The 14,800-nt window shown below is 49.4% G+C and overlaps 1 pseudogene; it reads left to right on the top strand.

The window, feature by feature from the left end:
- LOC137353529 (ER lumen protein-retaining receptor 3-like) overlaps nucleotides 1–14,050 on the top strand; it is a 25,664-nt pseudogene extending 11,614 nt beyond the window's left edge.
- The last annotated feature ends 750 nt before the right edge of the window (nucleotides 14,051–14,800 follow it).

The raw sequence follows: 14,800 nt of genomic DNA on the forward strand, positions 1-14,800 counted from the left end.
TGAGAAGGGAGGGAGAGAGAGAGAGGGGGGAGAAGGGAGGTGAGAGAGAGAGAGGGGGGAGAAGGGAGTGGAGAGAGAGAGAGGGGGGAGAAGGGAGGGAGAGAGAGAGGAGAGGGAGAAGGGAGGGAGAGAGAGAGAGAGGGAGAGAGGGGGGAGAAGGGAGGGAGAGAGGGGGAGAAGGGAGGGAGAGAGGGGGGGAGAAGGGAGGGAGAGAGGGGGGAGAAGGGAGGGAGAGAGGGGGGGAGAAGGGGAGAGAGAGAGGGGGGAGAAGGGAGAGAGAGAGAGGGGGGAGAAGGAAGGGAGGGAGAGAGAGAGAGAGGGGGGAGAAGGGAGGGAGGGAGAGAGAGAGAGTGAGGAGAGAGGGGAGAAGGAGGGGAGGGAGAGAGAGAGAGAGAGAGGGGGAGGAGGGAGGGAGAGAGAGAGAGAGAGAGGGGGGAGGAGGGAGGGAGGGAGAGAGAGAGAGAGGGGGGGAGGAGGGAGAGAGAGAGAGAGAGAGAGGGGGGGGAGAGGAGGGAGAGAGAGAGAGAGGGGAGAAGGGAGGGAGAGAGAGAGAGAGAGAGGGGGGGAGAAGGGAGGGAGAGAGAGAGAGAGGGGGAGAAGGGAGGGAGGGAGAGAGAGAGGGAGAGAGGGAGAGGGAGAGGAGGGAGAGGGAAGGGGGGGGGGGGGGGAAGAGGGAGATGAGGGGGGGGAGGAAGAGGGGAGAGAGAGGGGGGGGAAGAGGGAGAGAGGGGGGGGGGAAGAGGGAGAGAGAGGGGGGGAAGAAGGAGAGAGAGAGGGGGGGAGGGGAGGAAGAGGAGAGAGAGGGGGGGGAAGAGGAGATGAGAGGGGGGGGAGAGAGGAGAGGAGAGGGGGGGGAAGAGTGGGAGAGAGGGGGGGGGGGAGAGAGGGGGGGAGGGGGGGGAGAAGAGGGGGGGGGAGTGGAGAGAGGGGGGGAGTGGAGAGAGGGGGGGGAGGGAGAGAGAGGGGGGGAAGAGAGAGAGTGAGAGAGGGAGAGAGAGAGAGAGGGGGGAAGAGGGAGGGAGGGAGAGAGAGAGAGAGAGAGTGAGGAGGGGGGGAGGGAGGGAGGAGGAGAGAGAGAGAGGGGGGGAGGAGGGAGGGAGAGAGAGAGAGGGGGAAAGAGGGGGAGAGAGGAGGGAGAGAGGGGGAAGAGGGGAGAGAGAGGGAGGGGGGGAGAGGGGTGAGAGAGGGGGGTGAAGAGGGTGAGGAGAGGGTGGAAGAGGGATGGGAGAGGGGGGGAAGAGGGTGGGAGGGAGAGAGGTGGAGAGGGAGGGAGGGGAGAGAGAGAAGGGGGGATAGGGAGAAGAGAGAGAGAGCGCGAGGCGGGGAAGGGGGAGGCGGAGGAGAGAGAGTGAGGAGTGGAGGGCGTGGCGGGGAGAGAGAGTCGTGAAGGGAGAGAGAGAGAGAGAGAGAGGGGGGGATGGAGATGCAACGAGGGAGCGTGTGGGCGAGAGAGGGGAGGGGGTAAGAGAGACTGCAAGGGCAGAGAGAGGGAGGACTGGGGGGTGGTGGTGATGGGAGTGTGAGGGTGGGGATGGGGTGGTGAGAGAGGACTGGGGGAGTGAAGGGCGGGGGGGGTGGAAGAGGGTGGTGTGGGAGAGAAAACGGCAGAGGGAGGACAGGGGTTGAGAGGATGGGGAGAGGGAGGAAGGGTGGGATAGAGGGAGAGAGAAGGATTGACTGGAAGAGAGCGAGGGGCTGAAGTGATAGATGGGGATTGAGGTTAGAATTGCGAGCGGCTGGAGGGAGGGGGGCCAGTGGGAGGGAGTTGGGGGACTGTGAGGAGACTGGGTGGGGAAGGGTCTCTCTTTGATGGGTTTCTGGGTGGGAGAGGTCTCTCTGTGATGGGTTTCTGGGTGGGGAGGGGTCTCTCTGTGATGGGTATCTGGGTGGGGAAGGGGTCTCTCTGTGATGGGTTTCTGGGTGGGTGGAGGGGGTCTCTCTGTGATGGGTTTCTGGGTGGGGAGGGGTCTCTCTTTGATGGGTTTCTGGGTGGGGAGGGGTCTCTCTGTGATGTGTTTCTGGGTGGGGAGGGGTCTCTCTGTGATGGGTTTTGTTTCTCAGGCTCTGAGTGTTGGGCATTTCTTGCCTGATGGCCTTTTATTTTTCTATGTCAGGTATTTCTGGGAAGAGTCAGCTGCTCTTTGCTGTGGTGTTTAGCACCCGATACTTGGATTTATTCACCACGTTTATCTCCGATCTATAAACACCACCATGAAGGTAAGAGCCTGTTGCACTGCAGTAATAGTTTAGGAGCGTGTTGCTGAACACTGTGCATGAACTAATATGTAATTCCCTTCATGTGTGAGTGCAGGGGAGATAAAGCCATCAAAAAAACTAAGTCCTGATTAATTTGTAGAAAGCATTAATTAGCATGCAGTGCATTTTAGAAAGAAGGTTAAGGACATGGGAGAGCATTGTATGCAGATTCACCAGGATATTGCAGCAATGAAATCTTTATTTATGGTTAATTATGGCAGTGCACAGTGAATATGTCATCCAGTCCGGGTGGGATCCATCTCACTACTGAGGAAGTTAAGTGGCTTTAGCCACAATCTTCCAAACCTCCCTTGATATGGGCCTGGGGGCTAGCGGACCACTGGATTGCACATGTTACACCCCTGCTCAAATATAGGGGAGAAGGGGTAAACAGAACAAATCGAGGCCAGTCTAACGTGTGAGATGGGGGAAACTTTCAGAGACAATAATCGAAGACAAAGTTGTCACTGGAAAAAATATCATGACAGCCAACATGGCTTTATTCGAGGCTGATCATGGCTGATGAACTGGATTGAGTTTTTTGATGAAAGTAATAGTGTTTTTACAAACAGTGACTACTGACAACACAGCCCAGCGCCGACGTCATCGGAGTGCTCCCCAGCTTCGCACATGTGCAGAACGGACTCTTGCTGTCAGTGTGGTGTCAGATCGCTGCCTTCCCCACATGGTAGAAACGGGGGAGGGAGGGAGAGAGACAAGATAGGCAAGGGTGGGGAGGGAGACTGCGAGCGGGAGGGTGCGGGGAGCGGAAGCAGGGGGATGTGGGGGAGGGGAGGAAGCGGCGAGTGTGAGTGGAGGAGAAGCCGGCGACGTGGACAAGGGGGGGGGAGGAAGTGGCGAGGCGTGGAGCAAGCGGGTGAGCAGATGGGCGCAGGAGGCGGTGTGCGAAGAGAAGCGCGATGGCAGGAGGGAGAGCGGGGTACAGTTGGGGGTGGGATGGAGGCAGCGATCGCAGCCACCTTGGCCATTTCAGTTTCATTTGTTTTTCTGATAAATTGAGCAGCGCCATCTTTACTGGCAGCTGCCTGAGACGTTGCTGACGGTGACGTTTCAGTGGATGAGGCTTACATTTGCGCATGTGCAAGTACTGCGCCACCTAGTGGTTGCATTGTCAGCAAACGCAACCTTTTACAAAAGACCACATATGACACTTGTTAACAAAAATTGAGGCCCCATGAGATTAAATGGACAGGGCAACTGCGGATATGAGATGGAGAGAGAGGCAGAGTATTGTGGTTAACCGGTGTTTTGCAGACTGGAGGGAGATATATGGCGGTGTTCCCCACAAAATCTTATTCATATATTAATGATTCAGGATTTTGCTGTTAAGGGGGGTAATTTTAAAGTTGCAGATGGCTTAAAGCTTAGAAATGTAGCAAACAGTGAGGAGGAAAGTGGCTAACAGGAAACAAGATTCAGGATAAATGGGGCATTTTTCAGGTTGGCAAACTGTAACTAGTGGAGTGCCACAGGGATCAGTGCCGGGGTCTGAACTGTTTATGATCTGTATTAATGACATAGTTGAAAGGACTGAGTGTATTACAGCCAAATTTTCTGGTGATGGCTAGGAAATCAAGTTGTACTGTACTTAAATTTCAAGAAGGCATTTGATAAGGTGCCACATCAAAGATTATTGTAGAAAATAAAAGCGCATGGTGTAGTGGGTAGCATATTGGCATAGATGGAAGATTGGTTAGCTAACAGGAACAGAGAGTAGGCATAAATGGATCCAAGAAACATAGAAAATAGGAGCAGGAGTAGGCCATTCGGCCCTTCAAGCCTGTTCCGCCATTCATTATGATCATGGCTGATCATCCAACTCAGTAACTTGTTCCCACTTTTGCCCCATACCCTTTGATCCCTTTCGCCCCAAGAGCTATATCTAACTCCTTCTTGAAAACATACAAAGTTTAGGCCTCAACTGCTTTCTGTGGTAGCGAATTCCACAGGCTCACCACTCTCTGGGTGAAGAAATTTCTCCTCATCTCAGTCCTGAAAGGTTTACCTCGTATCCTTAGACTATGACTCCTGGTTCTGGAACCCCCCCCCCCACACCATCAGGAACATCCTTCCTGCATCTACACTGTCAAGTCCTGTTAGAATTTTACAGGTTTCTATGAGATTTCCCCCTCACTCTTCTGAACTCCAGCGAATATAATCCTAACCAACTCAATCTCTCCTCAATTGTCAGTCCTGCCATCCCAGGAATCAGTCTGGTAAACCTTCGCTGCACTCCCTCTATAGCAAGAACATCCTTCCTCAGATAAGGAGACCAAAACTGCACACAATATTCCAGATGTGACCTCACCAAGGCCCTGTATAATTGCAGCAAGACATCCCTGCTCCTGTACTCGAATCCTCTCGCTATGAAGGCCAACATACCATTTGCCTTTTTTACCACCTGTTGCACCTTCAGCAACTGGTGTACAAAAGCACCCAGGTCTCGCTGCATATTCCCCTCTCTCAGTTCATAGTCATTCAGATAATAATCTGCCTTCCTGTTTTTGCTATCAAAGTGGATAACCTCACATTTATCCACATTATACTGCATTTGCCATGCATTTGCCCACTCACTCAACTTGTCCAAATCACCCTGAAGCCTCTCTGCATCCCCCTCACAACTCATCCTCCCACCCAGTTTTGTGTCATCTGCAAATTTGGAGATGTTACATTTAGTTCCCTCATCTAAATCATTAATATATATTGTGTATAGTTGGGGTCCTAGCACCGATCCCTGCGGTACCCCACTAGTCACTGCCTGCCATTTGGAAAAAGACATTTTCTGGTTGGCAAGATGTAATGAGTGGTGTACCACAGGGATCTGTGATGGGGCCTCAACTTTTTACAATTTATATAAATGACTTGGATGAAGGGACTGAAGGTATAGTTGCTAAATTTGCTGATGACACAAAGATAGGTAGGAAAGTAAGTTGTGAAGAGGACGTAAGGAGGCTACAAAGGGATATGGATAGGTTAAGTGAATGGGCAAAGACCTGGCAAATGGAGTATAATGTGGGAAAGTGGGAAATTGTCCATTGTGGCAGGAAGAATAAAAAAGAAGCATATTATCTAAATGGTGAGAGATTGCAGAGCTCAGATGCATGAATCGCAAAAGGTTAGTATGCAGGTACAGCAAGTAATTAGGAAAGCGAATAGAAATTTGTTATTTATTGTGAGGGGAATTGAATACAATAGTAGGGAGGTTATGCTTCAGTTATACAGGGCATTGGTGAGACCACATCTGGAGTACTGTGTACAGTATTGATCTCCTTATTTAAGGAAGGATGTAAATGCATTGAAAGCAATTTATCGAATATTTACCATAATACCTGGAATGGGCGGGTTGTCTTATGAGGAAAGGTTGGACAGGCTAGGCTTGTATTCGCTGGAGTTTAGAAGAGTAAGAGGTGACTTGATTGAAACTTTTAAGATTCTGAGGGGTCTTGACAGGGTGGATGTGGAAAGGATGTTTCCTCATGTGGGAGAATCTAGAACTAGAGGTCACTGTTTTAAAAATAAGGGGGTCGCCCATTTAAGACAGAGATGAGGAGAATTTTTTTTCTCTCAGAGGGGCGTGAGTCTTTGAAATTCTCTTCCTCAAAAGGCGGTGGAAGCAGAGTCTTTGAATATTTTTAAGGCAGAGGTAGATAGATTCTTGATCAGCAAGGGGGTGGAAGGTTATCGGGGGTAGGCAGGAATGTGGAGTTGATACAATCAGATCAACAATGATCTTGTTGAATGGCGGAATAGGCTCGAGGGGCCGAGTGGCCTACTCCTGCAGCTAATTTGTCTGTGAGGACGACGCAAAGAGTCTTCAAAGAGATAGGTTAAGTGAATATGCAAACGTTTGGTAGATGGAGTATAATGTGGGAAAATGTGAGGTTGCCCACTTTGGTAAGAATAGAAAAGCAAGAATATTATTTAAATAGAGAGACTACAGAATGCTGTCGTACAAAGGGATCTGTCCTCGTACATGAATCACAAAAAGTTAGCATGCAGGTACAGCAAGCAATTCGGTAAATGGAATGTTGGCCTTTAATGCAAGGAGGATGGAGCATAAAAGTCTTGTTCCAACTGTACAGGGCGTTGGTGCGACCACATCTAGAGTACAGTGTTCAGTTTTGGTCTCTGTACTTAAGGAGGGATATACCCGCATTGGAGGCAGTTCAGAGAAGGTTCACTCGATTGATTCCTGGGATGAAGAGGTTGTCTTATGAGGGGAGGTTGAGCAGGTTGGGTCTGTACTCATTGGCGTCCAGAAGGATGAAAAGTGATCTCATTGAAACATATGGGCGGCACAATGGCGCAGTGGTCAGCACCGCAGCCTCACAGCTCCAGGGACCCGGGTTCGATTCTGGGTACTGCCTGTGCGGAGTTTGCAAGTTCTCCCTGTGTCTGTGTGGGTTTTCACCGGGTGCTCCGGTTTCCTCCCACATCCAAAAGACTTGCAGGTGATAGGTAAATTGGCCGTTGTAAATTGCCCCTAGTGTAGGGAGGTGATAGGGAATATGGGATTACTGTAGGGTTAGTATAAATGGGTGATTGTTGGTCGGCACAGACTCGGTGGGCCAAAGGGCCTGTTTCAATGCTGTATCTCTAAATAAATATAAATAAATAAATAAAATAAATATAAGATTCTGAGGGGGCTTGACAGGGTAGATGATGATAGGATGTTTCCCCTAGTGGGGGAATCTCGAATTAGGAGACACAGTTTCAGAATAAGGGGTCTCCTATTGAAGACTGAGATGAGGAGGAATTTCTTCTCTCAGAGAGCAGTGGAGGCTGGGTCATTGTCTAACTCAGCCTTAAATATATTCAGATTTTTGATCGACAAGAGAGTCCAGGATTCTGGGGGGCAGCAGGAAAATAGAGGTTTTTTTTTTTTTAGAGATACAGCACTGAAACAGGCCCTTCGGCCCACCGAGTCTGTGCCGACCATCAACCACCCATTTATACTAATCCTACACTAATTCCACATTCCTACCACATCCCCACCTGTCCCTATATTTCCCTACCACCTACCTATGCTAGGGGCAATTTATAATGGCCAATTTACCTATCAACCAGTTAAGGTGACATTCCAATCAGTCATGATCTATTGAATGGTGGAGCAGGCTTGAGGGGTCAAATGGCCTACTCCTATTTCAGATGTTCTTATGAAAGGGCAGTGGAAGCAGATTCAGTCGTAACTTTCAAAAGGAAATTGGATAAATATTTGAAGTGGTGAAATTTGCATGGCTATGGGAAAAAATCGGGAATAGGATTCATGGGTAACTTTGAGAGCCAGCGCAGTCAGAATGGTCAGAATGACTTTCTCTGCTGTATGATTGTATTATTGATTACTCGATCAATGAGAAAGGCTGTTCCTTTCTTATTAATTTTCTCATTTTCTTCCTTTAACCAATTCCAGTCTGTTAATCTGACCTCACTCTGGCCCTGATCACAGCAACTTGCTGAGTTTAAAAAAAGATTCTCCTCATCTCTCCCGAGGCTTTTTGTCAATTATTTTAAATCTTTTGTCCTCTGGTTACCCACACTCCTGCCAGTAGAAATGGTTTTTCTTTATTTACTCTTTCAAAAATGGCTCACGAGTTTGACCACCTCTTTTAAATGTCCTCTTAACCTCCTCTGCTCTCTAATGAAGATAATTCCAGCTGCTTTAATCTCTACACACTGCAGAAGCCCCTCACCCTGGTACGATTGTGGTAAATAACATCTGCACCCTCTGCATTTCCACTCATTTCTGGTCCTGGGCTTCAGAGATGACTCCTAGCTTCTCTGCTCTTCACTACAAACCATCGTCTTGTACAGCCCGTCTCCTCCACCCTACCCTGCCTGCACAAGTGTGAGGAGCTCATGGACATCTTTGTCACAAAGATTAAGACCATCTGTTCAGCTGCCTCTACCATTTTAACTTGCATCCTTCTCCAGTTTCTCTCGTAACTGGCCTCCCCTCATGATCATCTTGTCCGTGAGTCCCCTCTGTTGGTCCCTTAACCCTATTCCCGCTAAACTGCTGCCCACCCAACTTCCCCTTCTCACCCCCATATTAGCCGATAACGGTTCCCTTTCCTCAGGTTCTGTTTCTGCGCCCACCCCCCCCCCCCCCCCCACACCCTCCTTCAGATCTGCCCTCATCACCCCTCTCCTCAAAAACTCCTAACCTTGATCCTGCTGTCCTTACAAACTACCGCCCCATCTTCAACCTCCCTGTCTTCTCCACAGTCCTTGCGTGTGTTGTCACCTCTCCAATCTGTGCCCATCTTTCCCAGAACTCTGTCTGAATTCCTCCATTCAGGTTTCTGCCCCTGTCACAGTAGTAAAACAGCTCTTATCAAAGTCACAAATTACATCCTATGTGACTGTGACAAAGGTAAACTTTCCCTCCTCTTCCTTTTCGACCTGTCTGCAGCCTTTAACATATTGACCATCCTCCTCCAACACCTCTCCACTGTAGTCCAGCTGGGTTGGACTGCTCTCACCTGGTTCCATTCCTATCTATCTAACTGTAACCAGAGAATCACCTACAATGGCTTCTCTTCTTGCTCTCGCACTTTGTGTCTCCCGAGGATCTATCCTTGGCCCCCTCCTATTTCTCATCTACCCCTTGGCAGCATCATCAGAAAACACATCAGATTCCAAGTGTACGCTGATGACATCCAGCTTTCCCTCAGCACCACCTCTCTCGACTGTTCCACTGTCTCTAAACTGTCAGACTGCTTATCCGACATCCAGTATTGGATGAGTAGAAATTTCCTCCATCTAAATATTGTGTAGACAGAAGCCATTGTGTTCAATCCTACTGACTCCGTGGCCACAATATCCGCTCCATCCCCAAGACCACTTACTTCCACCTCATTGACATGGCCCCTTCCGCAGTCCAACTGTTGCTGTACCTTCAGCTGCCTGGACCCTAACATCGGGAATTCCCTCCCTAAACCTCTCTACCTGTACCCCATTCTCCTCCTTTAAGATGCTCATTAAAACCTACCTCTTTGAACAAGTTTTTGGCCACCTCTCCTATTATGTGGCTCATCAAATTTTTCTTAGTTGCTCCTTTGAATCATCTTGGGTTGTTTCACAATGTTTAAGATGCTGTATAGATGCAAGTTGTCGATTATTTCATCGAAGAACTCAATCAAGCTTGTCAGACATGGTTTGCCTGTAACAAATCTATGCCGGCTTTCATTTATTAACCTGTAGTTTTCCAAGTAACTATTAATTTTTCCCCAGATTATAGTCTCAATGTTTTCCCACCACCGACTCCAGTCCTCTATCACTAGGCCTGTATATAAGGAGGAATGAAGGATTGTGGCCGAAGCCTCCACTATTGCCACCCTTCCTTCCCTCAGCCACTGAGGGTGCACCCCATCCAGAGCAAGTGACTTTTCTACATTACGCATGCTTACTTCAGCGGAATTGTGGAGTAAGTCCCCAGGGAAGGACATTGAAGTGTAAATGGTTCAAGAGCTGGTGAGACGTGTGCCTGTTGAGAGAAAGGACTGAAGGATATGGCCAGCAGTGTGCTGGTTCCCCTGAAAGGATTTGGAATCCTCATGGGGAAGAGAGAACGTGGATTACACAGCAACAGGGAAGCATTGGGAAATGGTGCATATCCCATATAATCAGTCTGTCCCTAGACATGGTGAGAAAGGAATGAGATTGTGGGACCTATTTTGATTTATGCCTAGGGCAGGGTTGAAATTATACCTGACAGACTGTCTTATCACTTATCCCAGAGGGGGTTAGCACCGCAGCCTCACAGCTCCAGCGACCCGGGTTCAATTCCGGGTACTGCCTGTGTGGAGTTTGCAAGTTCTCCCTGTGTCTGCGCGGGTTTCCTCCGGGTGCTCCGGTTTCCTCCCACACGCCAAAGACTTGCAGGTTGATAGGTAAATTGGCCATTAGCAATTGCCCCTAGTATAGGTAGGTGGTAGGGAAATGTAGGAACAGGTGGGGATGTGGTAGGAATATGGAATTAGTGTAGGATTAGTATAAATGGGTGGTTGATGGTCGGCACAGACTCGGTGGGCCGAAGGGCCTGTTTCAGTGCTGTATCTCTAAACTAAACTAAACTAAACCCAGGCGTAGATCCCTCCGATTCACTGATCGACACCAATCTGTTAGTCTTGTTTCTGGGATATCATTTACTGTTGTATTTACTTGGTTTTAAACCCCTTTGTTTTCCAGATCGTATTCCTGCTCTGTGCATATGTAACAATCTACCTAATCTACATAAAATACAGCTCAACTTTTGACCGAGAGAATGACACATTCCGCGTTGAGTTTATCCTGGTCCCTGTAGCTGGCCTGTCCTTCCTCGTCAGTCACGAGTACACTCCGCTCGAGGTGAGGCCCGTTCAAATGGTCCCTTTCTGGAGTCTGCTGGCGATGTGTTTACTGGAGCCTGACATTGATTCTTTGATGCATATGGCTGCGTGGGGATTGGGCGCTGGTTTATATGCATTTGGATTGTGATATGTTTTTGTGGCTCAGGGAACTGGTCTTTAGGGTCAGCACTGCTCCGATTCTTGTCCTCAGAAGATTCATCTGCTGCACAGAATTCCTTTATGAAGTCTCTGACTTGTTCCTCAGTTTTTACCCCTCCAAATGGTGGTAAAGGTATAATTCCACTGGCACCAGATGTCCCAGAGATAGCTGATGTCATGTGTAGAGATCAGAATTTGTACAGGATCATTGAAGAGGCGATGGGGGGGATTGTAAGTGTGAGGACGGGTTGAACAATCTCCTCTGCACCCATGTGCCATTGGAAGAAGGGCTTTGAAACACTTGGGATTTTTGCTCGGAGTTTGTTATAGTGACTAACTTCTTGCAGAGTGTTCTTTTCTGCTACGTCTTTAATTCTGAGCTGAGTTTCTCATTCTACATTCTCTCTCATAAAGACTGCCTACTATCACCTCCATAAACATTGCCTGCCTCTGTCCCTACCTCAGCTTGTCTGTAGGAAGCCTCATTTATGCTTTTGTCGCCTCCAGACTTGATTACTCCATAGTTCTCCTAGTCTGCCTTTCATCTTCCCCCCTCTTTAAACTCTGCTGTCCCTGTCCTATCCTACACCCAGTCACACTCACCTATCACCCTCTCCTTCCTGATCTGATTGGCTCCCAGTCCCGCTTTAACGTCCTGGAAGTTTTATTACATCGCCTCCTGCCCCACTCCCACTCTCTCGCCATTGGCTGCCCAACACGTCCGTCCTCCACACTCCAAGATGAAGAATGCCCCATTTTTTTTTTAACACGCAATCGTGTTTCTCCCAGGATGCTTACCGTCGTGTCCAGATTCATCTTTAATTCCTGCAGACTTCAGGGCATTTCCTGCGGGGTAACAGCTCTACTCCCCACCCCGCCCCCCCTCCCACCCTCGACCCCTCCCCACAGTGCCTCAGATTTAAAATCCTCATCCTTTGTGCTCAAATCCCTCCAAGGTCTCGTCCTCCCAATCTCTGTAACCTCCTCCAGTTCTATAACTAGCCTCCAAACTCTCCATTCACTGGGCTCCAGCTTTGTGTTGACCCTCCCTCCATCCCCCTGTCTCTCCCCCGCCCCCCCCTGCCACACCCCCCCCCCCCCCCACCATTTCCCTCTCCTACTTCAAACTCCTGGATATTTTGGTCATCCATTTCAATGTCGCCATCTTTGACTTGGTAACGACTGTTTTCCTCTGTCTCGGATCTTTTTCCACATTGAGTCCATGATTGGCATTTGTATTTCCAGTTTTCAGTACTGGGCAAGTCCTGCACTTTCTTTTTCAGATCTTTTGGACCTTCTCTATTTACCTGGAATCGGTTGCGATATTGCCACAGCTCTTTATGATCACTAAAACCGGTGAGGCAGAGACGATCACCACTCACTACCTCTTCTTCTTGGGTGTTTACCGGGCATTCTATCTTGCCAACTGGATCTGGCGCTACCACACCGAAGGGTTCTTTGATCAGATTGCGGTTGTGGCTGGCGTAGTGCAGACCATCTTTTACTGCGACTTCTTCTACCTCTACATCACTAAAGGTAAGCACCGAGCCCAACCCCCTCCTCACCCCTGCAGACGGGCACCCACTGCCCCTGTGTCACTGTAGGTGAAGGCCCGACTCCTCCATTCCTGCAGAGACTGGGCTTTTGTGGCACCACAGGGCAAGAGGACAGTGCGTCTTGCATTGGGCCTTCACTTCCTGCCCTTGCTGAAATGTTTCTTTTTATTCCTTAGTGCTGAAAGGAAAGAACTTGGGCCTTCCCTTACCCGTCTGAGACCAGCATCGCCTAGCAACTTGCCATATTGCACAAGTACAAGATGTACAAGTCAAAGATGAGAAACAGAAGCTTTTAATGGAATGGAATTTAAATATCAGGAGCCGAGCGGATGAGAGGAGAGTGCAGGTGCTCGTATTGATGGCATTAAATCTTCAGCCGTGCAACTGTCAACATCTGGAGAGCTCAAATTGCAAAGTTCCCCAGCTGGGCCCAGTCCCCCTCACTCTCACCCTAACTGGGCCCGGCCTCCCTTGCCCTAACCCCAGCCGGACTGGGTTGCCCTCACTTACCTGACCTCTCACCTGGAATCTCTAACCCTTTTCATGGAGCTTGAACTCTGTTTCCATCTAACAACTAAAAACCCTACTCTCATTGGACAAATTTCCTTTTTAATCATGTGACTTACAATAGTCCCTGTCAATCATGTGACCAACCCAGTGAGATTCATTCTCAGTGTTGGCCTTGACAACTGGCGTTGCCTTAGGAACACAAGGTTGAGGAGAAACGAAATGCCCACTTCTTTTTTGTAAATTATACCCAGCTTCACAACTTCTCAGTAAAAGGACCAGAGGGGAAGGTGAGAAATTATTTTACGCGATGTGTTAAAATCTGGAATACGCCACCTGAAAGGGCGGTGGAAGCAGATTCAATAAAGTTTTCAAAAGGGAACTGGATAAATACTTGAGGATGAAAAATTTGCAGGGCTATGGGGAAAGGGCAAGGGAGTGGGACTAATTGGATAGCTCTTTCAAAGAGCCAGGACAGGCACGATGGGCTGAATGGCCTCTCTCTAAGATTCTGTGATCTCATTCCAGGTTTATCTCCACTGTCCTGCACTGGGAAATTAATTCCACATGAGCCTTTCTATATATAATGTTCTCCCTGGCATCCTTCTGACTCCGAGCTTCCTCATTTTTTTTTTAATCTCCCTGCTCCCGTGGGATTGGAATCTTGACACCAGGAAACAATTTGTCTGAATCACTTCTCTAAATTAATCTTCACAATTTTTAAAACTCCATTTTGACATCGCTCTCCGTAGAGGCCACAACATCGAACCACCCCTCCCCCTCCCACGAGGCCACAATATCGAACCACCCCTCCCCCTCCCACCAACTCCTTGCAGTCGGACCCTGCCTCTGGAATGTTCTACAGTGTGAGACTGGATGGCCCAGTACATGGATGCTGACCCAGTCCGAGTGCAGCCAGGACTGGAGTCAGAGTAACTCCTTCCGAGTCCATAAGATTCCATGCAGCTGCACATGGAGCTCATCTCTGTCTTGTGTGTCAGTCAGTACTCTGTATATCTATTGTACTCTGTGTAAATGCCAATATCCCTCATTTTATTTACTGCAATGTTCACCACCCACATTCCAGGATCGTCAGTCACTTTTTTGATGATGTCAGTGTTGCTTAGTTACCATGGTTACCCAGAGGGTCCAACAGTCACTGCCCTCTGCAAAGGCCAAACTGGACAGTGTGAGGATGGGGAGGGGAGTTTGGGACGGAGAGGGGGATTGAATGGTTGGGTGGGCGGGAATGGTCGGGGTGGGAGAAGTAGGATGGAGTTGGTGGGAGTAGGGTCGGATTGGGGGGGTTGGAGTTGGAGGGGTAGAGTCAGGGGGGAGGGGAGTGGGGAGGTAGAGTTGAGGGAGTGAGGCAGATAGGCTCGGAAGGCAGGGAGGCAGGGTCGGGAGTGGAGGTAGAATCAAGGGAGTGAGGTGGGTATGCTCGGAAAGTCGGGAGTCCTGAGGGTTGGTGGGGGGTTGGTGGTGGTGGGGGAAGGGCTGCCTGGGATGGGAGTGTGTGGGGAGGGCAATGCGGGTTGACTGTGGCTTCTTTCAGGTTCGGCAGGCTTGAGGAGTGAGCTGACCTTGCACCATGTGACCCGACGGGAGTGGGGGGAGGGGATTTGTGGGGTGGTCAGGCTCTATCCCCATGTGACCCTCCCTCTTGGAGTGGGGCTCAGGCCCTCTCACTTGTTTGGTTTTACTGGACTGAGGCGAAGCCGCTGTGAATCGTTGGGTGTTCAGTTCGTGGTCTGTGGAATTATTATGGGCTGTTGTTCAGTCATCAAGCACAGTAAAATCCCAGTGATCAGGGAGGAGGAGGGTCATAACCTGGAGCCTGCAGGTGGGTCATCCAGGACTGAAGCAAAGCAACAGGAGTGGCTCCAAGTACAGGGTCACTACACATTCTCCAAAGTGTTTGATGGCTAGAGGAGAAAGGTCCCTAAATGAAATGATTATACCCGGCTGTGA

The sequence above is a fragment of the Heterodontus francisci genome, chromosome 41, assembly GCF_036365525.1.
Source record: "Heterodontus francisci isolate sHetFra1 chromosome 41, sHetFra1.hap1, whole genome shotgun sequence".
NCBI classification, from domain to species: Eukaryota; Metazoa; Chordata; class Chondrichthyes; order Heterodontiformes; family Heterodontidae; genus Heterodontus; species Heterodontus francisci.